General features: G+C 37.0%; 1 long non-coding RNA gene across 1 annotated transcript in view; it reads left to right on the top strand.

The window, feature by feature from the left end:
* The window catches only part of LOC125776300 (uncharacterized), a 57,986-nt gene extending 55,431 nt beyond the window's left edge, over positions 1–2,555 (top strand). Inside the window, exon 3 of the long non-coding RNA XR_007421618.1 lies at positions 1,364–2,555. This is a non-coding gene — a long non-coding RNA (uncharacterized LOC125776300). The remainder of the gene's footprint in view (positions 1–1,363) is intronic.
* The last annotated feature ends 11,765 nt before the right edge of the window (positions 2,556–14,320 follow it).

Below are 14,320 nucleotides of genomic sequence, written 5' to 3'. Positions count from 1 at the left end.
AGACAAAGAACTATAAATCTACCGCAAAACTTTTCTATGTTGGATTTCGACATTGATCTGGCATTATTTTTGGTGTTAATACCGGTTTCAAGATGGACGAAATTGTCTACGACTTCGATGATGAGATATTTCGTCTTGCCCTCGGTCACTACTAGACCCATTTTCTTCGCTTCCTTATCCAGTCTGGGGAAAGCAGAACTAACGGGGCGGTTCTTGAGGACAGTGATATCAATATCATCAGCATTTGCCAGTAGCTGTACTTTCCTATAGATGATGGTACCTCCTCAGTTTAGTGTCATGTATACGGAGAACATGTGTTGACCGAACGCCTATGCTAAAATTGGTTTAAAAAATTTCGTTGTGGCAATTTCGATCTAGAGCATGTACATACACGTCTTGCAAAGACTCTTGAAGCCGATCTGGATGAAATAAAGTAGCTGGTCAATGCAAATCGTCGAACAACTCGAAAAATTGCTGAAGGATCAATTTTGACTTACGCGACCGTTCAAAAACACATGAAACGGTTAGAATTAATTTCGCAGCTTGACTTATGGGTTCTTCCTATTGTCACAGAACGAAATTTGCTTCGTCGTATTAACGGCTCTGATTTGCTTATCCATTGATGATCAATTTTTGAAGCACATTGTTACTGGCGACGAAAAGTGGTTGGCTTTCAAGAACCAAAGCGCTACAGATCATAGATTAAAAGGACAAACCAGCACAAAACACTTCGAGGGTCGATAATCACCAAAAAAATTACGTATATGTTTGATTGGATTTCAAAGGGAACGTTTATTTCAAGTTTTTGCCAGACAATATCAAGATTAATTTTGAAATGTTTTGTGATCAGCTGGAAAAATTGAGTGATGCACTCAAAGAGAAGAGAGAGGCCTTCGTTGAATGGGATGTGTCAACACACCCTTCATATAGTATGTATGTATATCAGATATTGATTATATGAAGTCTTAAGTTTTGTACGAAATCAGCTTGATGATGTTGTTGTTGCTTTTACATGTAATTTTTATTTTTTTGACATGAGAGCAGCGGGCCGAGGTGAGCGAGCAGAGAAATTACGAATTGAAGACATTTACTACTGAAGTCATAAATTCAAACCATGAAAATGATAAATTTGATTAAATCATAAATTAAAATATCACAAAATTGCATATAAAGACCCTCTAGTTGAATATCAGATTAAGAATATTATGACATATTAATACACGCGTGCCTCCAAAAAATAACTTTCCTACTGGGTATTCACTTTTCTATTCGTATACTTATATATAAATATTTTAATAAATTTTGTTCATTCAGCAAATTTGACTTTATGACAATGATTTACTATATTTTCTTTTTTTTACAGCTATAAATTGCTTTTTGAGTGTTCTTTAGAAGAAGAAGGAAACACGGAAATCTCTTTGAATTTAAAACATATCTACATATATACGGATGTGAAGCAGACAGATGTTCTAGAAAACCGTAAGTACTTTTTTATGTAAACATATAAATAAAAGTAAAAAAAAAAAGATATTGGAAACAATTTTCAAATTAGCTTCTAATAGACCAAGGAAATAACTAAAATAAAACTAAAAAAAAATATAAAAAAAAATCTTAGTAGGATGAAATCCATTCAAACATAAAATGACAAAAATAAAAAGAAAAGTTTACTATAGTAAACATAAATTTTTTTGACAAAATGCAATTTTTTTATTTAATCGAGTACTCCTTAAGGGTGATACACAGATTATAACGACCCTCTAACTTTTCGAAACAATTTTTGTACAATTTGTTCTTTGCTTCAAAATAGGCCCCAGTTTCGGCGATCACCGCTTCATTTGACGAAAATGTTTTCCCAGCGAGTACTCTTTTGAGATCTGAGAACAGGAAATCGTCGCTGGGGTCAGATCTAAAGAATATATGGAGGATGTGGAATCAATTCGAAGCCCAATTTATTGAATTATGTCACTGACCTGTGACACGGTGCATTAGCTTGGTGAAACAGCACTTTCTTTTTCTTCAAATGCGGTGTTTTGTCCTTCAAACAGTCCAATAAAGCTAAATACCATATATAATTGTCGCTGTTCTGGTTCTTCCTTTGTCAAGTTAGCTATTAAAAAGTATTCCAAGCGCTGCCACAAATTTGGGCCCCGGGCGCAACGTCTTGGGGGCGGCAAAACAATGTTCGACGGTATTCGAAAACTCCGATTTGGGAAAAAATTCCTGCGAATTGTGTAAAAAGTGTACAAGATATTGAGATGGGTATTTTCTATGGCTTTTAATAAGATGTCTCGTAAATTTACTATTAATTTCCTCAGAAACCGTATTGTGAGAATTTTAGAATTTTCAGAATTTGCGTGGCTTCTAGTTCCTAAATTTTATATACTTAATATCGAAGATATTTTGTAAAAATTCACTTTAGTTCGAACCACCTCATGAAACTTGTAGGTAGGTAGAAAAAAGGGTGCGGCAGAACATCCTTGGCCCCGGGCGCCCGAAGTTGTAGCTACGCCACTGGTCATCCAGAATTATTTTTTTGGGATTTTTTTGATGTTTTCGTAGGTAACTCGTCTGGGCGTCCATAGCGCCACGTCTAAACTTATTATAACAATCTTCCATAGTCGATTTTCTGGGGTAGTAACGGCAACCTCAACATTAAGTCAAGATTTTTCTTCAACAGTATTTTTTCGCTTGAAAAAACAATCTTTTATCTATTTGCGAAATTTCTTTTCAACTATTTTTTTCACAATAACAAAAGCTGCTTCATTCAAAATGACATAATAATAATGATTTGACAGCTGTCAAATTTATACACGCGCTGTTTGAAGTTTAGAGCTAAGTAAAAATTATATGAATTTAATCCTAGTAGGGCCATCTATGTGTCGGGCCGGGGATGTTATTTCAGGTTATGCAACCGATGGCATCCTATCTTTCTTTGTCTTAACACTCTTGATTATTTTCCTTTTCTGTAGGGAATTCGAAATGCTTTCTATTATTCAGCCGTAGCCACCGTGCATTAATTGAAATACGCTCTCTTCTGTATTTATTGTTGCATTATTTGAGACAATCTAAATTACTGATGACAGTATAATAACTTGCAACACTACCCACGTAGGTACTCGACCATACGATTGCAAGCGAGTGCAATGCATTGCCAACTATTTGCATAATTAATATAGACACTCCATTTAATGCATGGATTTGGACGTCTGTAAATGTGCAGTGAAAGGATGAAGAGAAGATGAGACGTAGAGTAAGAGTAATAGAAAATTCCAAAAGCACTTAAAGTGGCATAAATTAAAAACTCACACTTGATTCACAAAGCAACAGAGGGCAATAACTGTTAAAGACATATGTATGTACACAGATGATACAATCTCTTTTGTTTTAAATTTTTTTCTAAATTTTTTTATGGCTTTCAAGATTCGTGCTGATGTTGGCATGTGTGCTGAAATATTGCATAAAATGTAATCTAATTGAAATTCTAATCGAAACCGTCGAGGCGTTAATTTGTTGAGATAAACGTTTATCTGCAAGAAGCTCGTTTATCTTCAACCATCTACACTTTCTACTTTGATTCTTCAGAGCACATCGTCACAACTCTACAAATATACTTTTACAAATAGCTTAATGATTTTCAACTGCCCACTGCGACCACTGTCAGTCCATGTGCAATTGAGAAATTTAATGTAGTGCTTGCTGTGAGCGTTGATCTTCCTTCTTCTCGCATCATAACAAATTTAAAACGAGTCAGGACAATCGCAGACACGTCCCACGGCTTCCCGTGCTTTGTACACCACATGCCAATGGTGTAAGCTTCTTTATTTGAGTTATAAAATATACCAACTAACTTTAATATTACACTTTGTGTGTCTTTACCGATGTTATCAGTGTTCTGTAAAATGAGACTCCGTCGAAGATTGAGATAAGCATTAATGCTGGAGAATGTTGCAAATGACACAAGTTGTGATTGCTAATAACGGCCAAAGCAGTATGCCCAGTAAACATACATTTACAATTATTTTAAATCTTATTCTTCGAAAATAAAATAAGATAAAAATGAGGATTATACCGCGACCTAAGGTCTATTGTGTCCTCTCCTAAGTGAGAGCGACTTGCACAGCCCCAGCATATTGATAAATCTCAATATAGTGCTGATTGCTATTGAGGCGATGTGATCTCTGTTATAGTATATATAGTCTGCTGGCCAATCAATTAGCAAGTGTTCTGGAGTTTCAGACTCCATGTCGCATATTATATAAATGCTTCTTGAGCTTACAATGGCCAGTGTAGAATGTGGCAAGTAGCCTAAGTTTGTCCCTTGGGAGATTGATTACATATTTAAATGCGCTGTGGTTGTAACCACCGATTAGCAACTTAACATGGCGCATGCCTTGGAGTTGTTGCCAATATCTCTCCTCCCTACTCCTTCTTCCTTTCGGAGCAGCTTCTTTGTGGACACCGTAATGAAGGGCTCAGGTCCTACCATGTTAGAGTATGCTGAGGCGCGGGCGAGCTCATCAGTCAGTTCCTTCCCGGCTATACCTTTTTGACCGGGCACACAGAAAAGGTGTAGTTCGTTCCTTTCCGATAGACTGCTCAGCCATTTTAAATACATACTTCAGCACCAGTGGCGGTTTGATCTCGTAGGCAGAGATCGCTTTTAGTGCCGCTTTACTGTCGCTAAGTATGGCTATACTTTCATTGCTATAGTTGCATTGAAAGTTTATCTCTACGCACCGACTTATGCTTGAAATATGCTCGGAAAACTTCCCGGAGGTATGACTTCTGCACTAATTCACTCCGACGTTTTCGTACTGTCGGTGTACGAGTATCACTTGATTTTACTATCCCTAAGCAGTAGCTCGAGAGTGGAATCATTCCATTCAGCCACTGCTCAAGGGGACCTTGAACTTCTTAGTGGAGTTTACTTTTTTGATAATGCTGTCTCTTGGAAGGCGGAACAATGGTATTTCACCACTTAAGTTCTTCATGCGCTGGAATGAGATTACCTACTTCTGCCAAACCCTTCTACTGTAATTTGAAGCAATGTGTGTTTGGCTACCTGACCGGTTACTAGATGAAGCTGTGTGAGTTCAAGCATGACTTCAAGTACTGCTGTCGGGCAGATGGCAGATTCGATAATTGAAGTCCTACCGAAGTCTGCAATGCTTTTGAGATCTAAGCCATGGCTCTATACGTGCTAATCGATCGTACGATCATGTACTACAACTAACTGATAATCCTTGGCATGCAGCCCCGAGGACTTACCAGCTAGTCGACTATTTCTGCAAATAATATCCGACAAATATAACCAAGAAGGTTTGGTGAAATTTTACTTTGCGGAGAAAAATTCTTACAAAAACGTTACTACCTCTGGAACTATTTTGCAACATTTTGCTTGAATTCGAAAGTTTTTGCTTGCTGTGTCAAAAGTTGCTTCTTAAGGCTGTATCTTCAGCGCATCCTACGCACTATCCGTAATATTGTAATGTAATGTACACAATAAAATAAATAGAAGTGAGAAAAGAAAATATAAAAGTATAAAACTGCTGAGTAGTCTTCGAAGGAATATATAAAAAGTTAAAAAGTTTAGTTGTATTTAACACACACAGACACAAGCCGTAGTAATACCAAACAACGGCGGTGGTTCAGAAGTTTTACATCAAGCCGAGCTGTCTGCGACAAGCGATTAAAGGTAGTTTGTTAATATCTTATGTCGATTGTAATCTGTGGAAATGCTTTGTATTCAGTTGGCGTTTGCAAAGTGTTTTTATTAGCTGCCAGTTTTAACACCTTGGCAATAATGAAAAATGTAGACCTTTTTGCTTAGCTCTAATTGACAATTACAGGTGTTATCGGCAATCTAATTTAAAGCGAAGCTGTCATTCTATTTGCTGTCACTTAAAATAAATATGCTTCTTTGTGCAGGTAAAATGAGTACGTGAAATGTTTTATAATGTTTTGTATTTAGTAAGTACACATATTTATTGCTTTGGTTTTAAACTGAGCTTGGTAAGGCGTTCATCGCTTGTCTTATATCGTGACATTTTGAAAATTCGGTTTTCGGTATATTTAGTGGCTTTTATAGAAATTTACGACTTAAAAGATTTCGAAAGTTCATACCATTTGACAAGTCGCATTTTTAGTTAGGCGGTTATAAGTAGCAAGCAAAGCTGCTGAATTTATCTACGTACTTCCAAAGACAATAACAATTGCCAATCAACTGTTAAATATAGGCTAGTCGAAAAAGTCTTTTCGTATTTTGTCAATAGATGTCGTTGCAACGTATATCTCCAGAGATATCAATCACATTGTGTCATATCATATAGTGTTGGAAAAGTGAGATTTTAAGCTTCATTCAACCAAAAAAAATTAAATTCGGGGAAGTTGAAAAAAAGTTACAGCTGTTCAAAAATGAGTGAAAATAATGAAGAAATTCGCTATATTTTGAAATTTTTGTATAAAAAAAGGGAAGAATGCAAGCAAGCCACCAATGAAATTTGTGAAGTTTACGGAGGCAATGCTATATCAGTTCGTGTAGCACAATAATGGTTCTCGCTTCCGTTCCGGAATTTTCGATGTGAAAGATGCTCCGCGCTCTGGTCGACCTATCGTTGAAAAAGTCGATGCAATTATTGTAAAGATTGACCGGAACCGACACATAAGGAGCCATGACATCGCTAAGGTACTTAACAATCATAATCAAACGGTTTTCACTTTTTAAAAAAGGTTGGTTGCAACAAGAAGCTCGATGTTTGGGTATCACATGAATTCTTTATGGAAAATTTAATGGACTGCATTAACATCTGCGATGCTTTGCTGAAACGAAATGAGATCGAACCATTTCTGAAGCCAATGGCAACAGGAGACGAAAAGTGGATCAAATACGACAATAATGTGCGAAAACGATCATGGTCCAAGCGTGGTGAAGCTCAACAAATGGTCGCAAAGATAGGATTGACGCCTCGAAAGGTTATGCTGAGTGTTTGGTGGGATTGAAAAGGAATCATACACTATAAGCAGCTCTACATTTTACTGTCAACAACTGATGAGATTAAAAAAAAAATCGGAAAAAATGTCCAGAACTCATCAACAGAAAGGGCTTTGTCTTCCATCAGAACAACGCTAGAACACACGGCAAAAACTGATGGACTTTGGCTGGGAAGTTTTGATGCATCCACCTTATAGCCCTGACCTTGCACCATCGGATTACCATTTGCTTCGTTCAATGCAGAACTCGCTTAATGGAGTAAAGTTGGCTTCAAGAAAAGCCTGTGAAAATTACTTGTCGCAGTTTTTCGCCGATAAAACAGAAAAGTTTTACACTGATGGAATAATGTCTCTAGCGAAAAAATGGCAAGAAGTGGTCGACCAATATGGTGCATATTTGGTTCATTAAATATGTATAAATATAATAAAATATAAAAAAATAAGTTGAAGTTAGATTAGGAATGGGAAAAGGCTTTTTCGACGTTTCTTTTAAATGTTACAAACAACGTCTTTTTGCTGTTCAGAGTACAAAAAGTGCTCGGATTTGCGTATTGTCGATATTAATCAGTGAAAACTATATTCAATCATTTAAAATAGCTCAGCTACTTAAATATTGAAGGTACACAAGCAAAGAATGGTTATTATATGAGTGATGATCAAATTTTACTAATATGCGCAAAGTGACCCAGTTTTTATATTTCGATTGACTTTTTCATATTCATCCCGATTGCCATTGACTGGCTAAGTGGGAGGTGGTGGGTGGGATATGTCTGCAATGACTCGCACAAGTTTAATAGTATTCGAAGTGACACACAATCCTTTAGATGAGTGCTATTAAAAATGAAGACAAGGACAAGTACAAAAAATAATTCAGTGAAATTGCCCATTACGAACAATCTTTATAACCGAACAAATTTCATGAACATAACGTTTTCATAAATATCATTTATTCAAAACAATCAACCGGATAACCGGATATAAGTATGTTCCAATGACCGGACACGAAACGGACCAGATTTCTTAAAATGTAGACGGAGGGAACCACTATGATGGTGGATGTCCGGTTATGAGGAATTTAACTGAATTTTATTTTGCGTATTTGGGGGTTAAGTGAATCTGGCAAACTCCCCACCTAAAAGTTAAGACTTTTACATTCTTTCCATCATAAGTGACGATCCGCGAAGAAGAGGACTTAGACTTGCAAGTAAAAATTATATTGTTCCACAGCAACCCAAAATTCTGTTTTCGATCTGCCCCTGCAGTAAACTACTACAACAAAAAATTATATAACATACTATTTCGTCCACCCTTTAAACTTAATCATCTGTCATATGTCATATTTATATACCACGCTATAACACATCCGAATACTATGCTCATACGAGTATATGCGTTAATTATAAATATTTTTCCTATTTAAAGCCTTTGTCTTTATTTATTTTAACCTTCACTGAAATAGCGACATGAATACTTCTCTACAAGTGCTTCAAGGACTAAGCTACTCACACACATTTAATAACTGGTGTTATCGCTTATTCTAGCACTGCTTTATGCCTGGAAAGAAGCGTGGGCGCCCAAACTATTGATTAACTACAATTTAGTTCAAGTTTGACGCACGCACAACCATGAACTTCTGTGACCTTTGGCGGTGTGTTGGTTTTCCTGTTTTTGTTTTCTTTCTTTTTTTTGGTGTTCGCAGGCTTTTAGAAAATAGCTCCATCGATTATCTACACGCATACATGCATATATTACACTTTAACGATTCCAAACGAAATAAAAATAATTAAATGACATTAAGCTGGAAAATTAAATAAGTAGTGGTTACAAGCATTCATGAAATTGAATATCTAAGAAAACAAATTTTTGATTACATACTTATAGAATTTGAATTCGTCTTCTTCTTCAGTCGTGATGCTTGTTTTTAAACTTTTCGCGGTTATGCCACGACCATACGGTGATATCTGATTATTAGACGATATCAACTTTGGTATGATAATACTTAGATGACTCATAAGGTATAAAGATGCATTTATTTAAAGTACTTATTAGAATACTCTTACGACGCTTACGACTTCACAGCCGTGTTTACAACAACGCGCCGGTCGTTTTTCCTTTTCGCTACTTGGCTCCAATTCTTCATCTTCCTTTTCCACCTGGTCTTTTCAACGGAGTATAGGTCTTCCTCTTTCTCTGCTTAGCCCGACGGGTACTACGTCGTATGCTCTTAGAGTTGGAGTGTTTTCATCCATTTGAACGCCAGAGTAGCTTCTTCTTCTTCTTTACTGGAGTAGACACCGGTTACGCGATTACAGAAGAGTTAACAACAGCGCTAGTCGTTTCTTCCATTCGCTACGTGGCGCCAATTGGATATTCCAAGCGAAGCCTTCCTTTTCCTCTGTTCCCCCGGCTGGTACTACGTCGTATGCTCTTAGAGTTGGAGTGTTTTCATCCATCCGGACAACATGACCTAGCCAGCGTAGCCGCTGTCTCTTAATTCGCTGAACTACATGTATGTCAATGTCGTCGTATATCACATACTGCTCATCTTTCCGCCGAATGCGATATTCGCCGGGGCTAATGCGGAAATTGCTATAAATCCTCTGCAGAACCTTTCTCTCGACTCATCAGATGTTGTCATCGTCCATGTCTCTGCAACATATAGCAGGACGTGAATAATGAGACCTGCTCTATTAAGCTCTGCAGCTCGAATTATTTTCTCCAGCAGCCGATAGAAGAAGTCGAACCATAGGGAGTCGCATTATTTGAAACCTTGTTTAGTATCGATGAGGTCGAAGAGGTCCTTCCCGTTTCTGACGGAACTTTTGGTATTGCTCAACGTCAGTTTACACAGGCTTATTAGTTTGTTTGCGGGAATACTGATTACAAATTCAGACATCTTCACATAAAGGCAGCTCCTTTTTGTGTTGTCAAAAGCAGGTTTGAAATCGATGCAGAGGTGGTGTGTGTAAATTGTCTTTTGATGGGTCGTTTCCATATTCTGTTCCTTATCAGCTCTTCGCCGCCGTATTGGAATATTTCTGTGGAGTAATAAATATCGAAGGGATCTTGTTTTTTGATATTCTCCATAAAAGTATTGATTGATTCAATATACCCCCAGGAAAACGAAAGACGTTAAATCACATCATCTTGGCGAACATTTGACTCCATTTTTTTTTCGAACGCCAAACTTTGCATGCAACGTGTCCATGTTTAGACCGGAAATACGAGGAGGCGCACCGTCTTATTGAAAATAGAGATCGTCCGCGTCGATTTCATTTAATTCCGGGAAAAAGTCCATCAAATCGTGTAAAACGCTTGAATTTCTTGCTTCATTTTGAAAGAAATAAGGCCCGATTAGGTTGCGATACCACAATCCACATCAAACGGTCAATTTTTTGGATGCAATTGCGTTTCCTAAACCACACGAGGATTTGACTCGCCGCCATAACGAGAATTTCGTTTGTTGAAAAAGCTATTAAGCCAGAAATGGGCCTCAACTCAAAATACCGTGTTTTGCGCGATGAGCTGTTACAGCAGCGACAGGAAGACGTAAATTTGCGGAACATTCTTGGAAAATTTCCAAGCGTTATAACAAACAAAATCCCGGCATCCCGTTTGGTAGACGCTGTATACTAAGGTACCAATTGCTACTCTAAAGTGAGTTCAAATTTTCAAACGGTCTTAGCAACAAACGACCGACGAACTCTTCAAATTGTGCGGTGATAAAAAAAATATGAAACAGAGACAACTTTGGAACACGTTGAACAAACACCAAAACTCAAAGTTAAGAGCAGCAAATTGAAGTCATCACAACTCATGAATTTCAGTAGAATTCACGCAACACCATTACGGCATTCGTAAGCAAACAACCAACATGCGTGCCTTTCTAAAAAAAATGCAAATACAAATGCACAACCATATCCACAATCAACGAAGTAGACCGACATCTTCTATGTAGAAGATGAGAAAAGGATATGTAGTTTTGTCCAGTAAAAAGACTGTATGAAGAAAATCATGAATGAAATCGGGGATTACTTGAAGATTTAGACGTTTTTTGGTAACGCCAGCACCGGCCATCTCCAGCAATGACAAGTTGTCTTTTCGAGCAGCAGGAAGACGTCGGAGTTTAGGCGGCAGTGACGCGACGCGTCTACACTATAAATATACATACATATACACATAAAGGAGAAAAAACTGAAAAGCTATATGTACAAGCGTGTTGGTAGACATGTCTGTCCACTATAATGCACTCTCGCAGCTTTGCAAACTCGAATTCGCGCTCGTCGACTTATAAGCGGAGAGTTCGCCAAATCTGGTTTCGCTTGTTTTTATTGATGCTGTTTCCTTTACCAAATTCAGGTTCCAGTATTCAACGTTGCCGTTGTTACACGCATACACAGATAGTAGAATATTGTTGGTTTCTTTACGGGCGCATGCGCACCTATGCCTCTTGCCAGCACTGCCTTTTACAGCGACTTCAGCTTCATTGTTAACGTAGGCTCCATGTCTTGTTTTTTCTTTGGTGCCGTTCGCGCCTTTTACTTTTTTGGCTCACTACTTCCGAAAATGTAAGAAAAAACGAAGTAAAAATGTTTTACCGATGCATTCACATGATCACATTCTTATTTTGTTCTTTTTGAGTTGCATAAAACTTGTTTTTGGCGCTCATGCGAGTGAAAAGTCCTTGCGGGACAATAAAGAACTGGAAACTTGTTTTTGACTCGAGTGTGTATGAGCGCACAACTCAAATGCGACTTTTGCGTCAAACATTATCCTTATTAGCCGTATGCAGCGCACTTTGAGTGTAATTGCGAACTGATTACATGGGTTTCTTCGGGTAAAAAACTGCCTTTTTTCAACAACTTTTTTCTCACATAAAAAATGAAATATTTTATTAGAATTTTTTTTTTGTTACAAACATACACTATTAACAAAGACATTTTGAAATTTTTGGACAAAATATTTTAAACTCGTCCATTGCGACGCCATTTCCGGTGACCCCTAGGAAAAAAGATGCGCCTGCGTTGACAGGATAACTTCTTACAGGATCATCTAAATTGTAAAAATACGTGTTTTAGTTAAAATCTTAACTTAGAACTTCGACGAAGGAAAAAAACTGGAAATTGGATTTTTGGCAGACCTATTTTAGAAAAAATTAAAATTTCACAGAAAATTTTGTGACATTTTTTTCCACAATTCTTCGTCCAAGTCTTTAAGAATTGTATCTCAAAGACCTGTGGAAAATTTCATGATCGATTGACTAGTTCTCAAGAAATCCTGCCAACCGACTTCAAAAGCACAGTTTCGAGAAAACGCGTTTGAAGACGGCGCACTTAGCCTAGCTAGCCTCGAGCGCACAAGATCTTAAGGCAGTATCTCCAAAACTGTTACTCGGGTCAAGATGAAAATTTAGGACAATATTCCAGAGATGTTGTAGAATTTAATAGGACAATGAAAAAATACGATTTTTGAAACCTGTAAACCCATTTAACCCCTTAAATATTTTTTTTTTGCATTCTCTATATCGTCAACTAAAATGCAAAATAATGTACTTATGATCAAAAAAATTCGAAATTGAGTGTTTCATTGATTACAATCCACTACTTCAAATTACATACATACATCTAAGTACATATGTCCAACATTTTAAGGTTCGGCTATAAGATATAACCCAATTTTAACCAATATTTAAATTTTGTTTCACTCATGTTTCATTTTATTAAATGTTTCATTCTTTCCTCTGTAAATTTCCGAAAATGTTGTTACGTTGTTTGCATTTTAGGTGACGATATCTATGTATGACACCCGTTCTTTTTCTTCAAAGTTGTTTTTTTGTTTTGTACCCTTAACAGGATCATAATGTGTCTACCACCCAAGAGGAAACGTCGGCGGCCCCACTCATGGCGCTATGATTTATTTTTCAAAACAACGGTACAGACTCCGAATATTTTGTTCAGATGGGACCGCTATAGCAGCTTCGGTTCAGCCGAAGTTTACCTTTTTTCTTCTTTTTAACTTATTTGGTCACTATTTATTCGTTGTCTTCGAACTTTCCACTTACCTATTTCTTCACTAAAGATATTCACTCCAAATCGAAAAGATAGATCCTAAGCTGCTCGTGTCTAAACAGAGCAAGATGTTTCTTTAATCAGTAATATTGTACAGATTACGAATATCTGTTAAAGTTCTCCCAAAACTTAAAAAAACACTAAGCTGGTAACGCGTTTAGAGATAAATAAAGAAACACCAGCACAAGGTCGGGTTTGGGGTTCGATATCTCGCAAACGAATATGATTTTAATACATAGCATATTTATATAGCATATTTCTAGTTATGTATGTCTATATTAGAAATATACAAATAAAAAGTATGTTTTTTCAAATCGCGAAGGTAGACAAGCCTATTAAGTCAAATAATATGAGTGTAAAAATATTCAGTATATGTAAATAAGTATGGACTTCATTACCAAATGCACTAGGTCTACAAATTATGTCCAAAAAACGACAGGAATTCTTATATTTTTATTACTGCAGTGGATAAGCAATAATTCTCAAGACAAATTGTTAGCTTGTCGCATCCAACAAATCATCACAAAGACGCTGCTTTCCAACAAATAACTTTGTTAGTTGAAGTACACAGTAGTTATTTGTACGGTCCATAGAAAAGAGCTGATTTTACGAAATAAGAACCCGCATAATGTTGACAATTTTTTGCTTTCAAGTTATTATTACGCTTGGTGCATACACTTGCAAATACATACATATGTACTCGTATGTATAAGTCTAAACTACAGTAAAAAGAAGCAGGACCTCATATGAAAACTAGTTATACAGAGACAACTCTTGTGCACGGTTATCCAACTTGTACAAACTTATTTCATTGTAAATATGATTTTTAATACCGTTATGCAGGTCTCATCTTCTTCTTTATGGGCGCAGACAACGTCATCGCGATTTCTGTCTCTTAACTCGCTGAACTATGTCAATGCCATTCTATATCTTATACAGCTCATCGTTCCATCGACTGCGGTATTCGCCGTTGCCAATGCGCAAAAGACCATAAATCTTCCTCAAAACCTTTCTCTCGAAAACTCGTAACTTCGACTCATTAGCTATTGTCAGCATCCATGCTTATGCAACCATATAGCAGGACGAGAATAATGAGTGACTTATAGAATTTGATCTTTGTTCGTCGAGAGAGGATATTACTTCTCAATTGCCTACTCAGTCCGAAGTAGCACCTGTTGGCAACAGTTACTCTGCGTTGGATTTCGAAGCTGACGTTGTTGTTGGCGTTAATGCTAGTTCCAAAATTGACGAAATTATCTACC

Source organism: Bactrocera dorsalis, chromosome 2 (genome assembly GCF_023373825.1).
Source record: "Bactrocera dorsalis isolate Fly_Bdor chromosome 2, ASM2337382v1, whole genome shotgun sequence".
Taxonomy (NCBI): Eukaryota; Metazoa; Arthropoda; class Insecta; order Diptera; family Tephritidae; genus Bactrocera; species Bactrocera dorsalis.
Note: the sequence above shows the minus strand (reverse complement) of the source record. Positions and strands in the feature narration are given on the sequence as shown.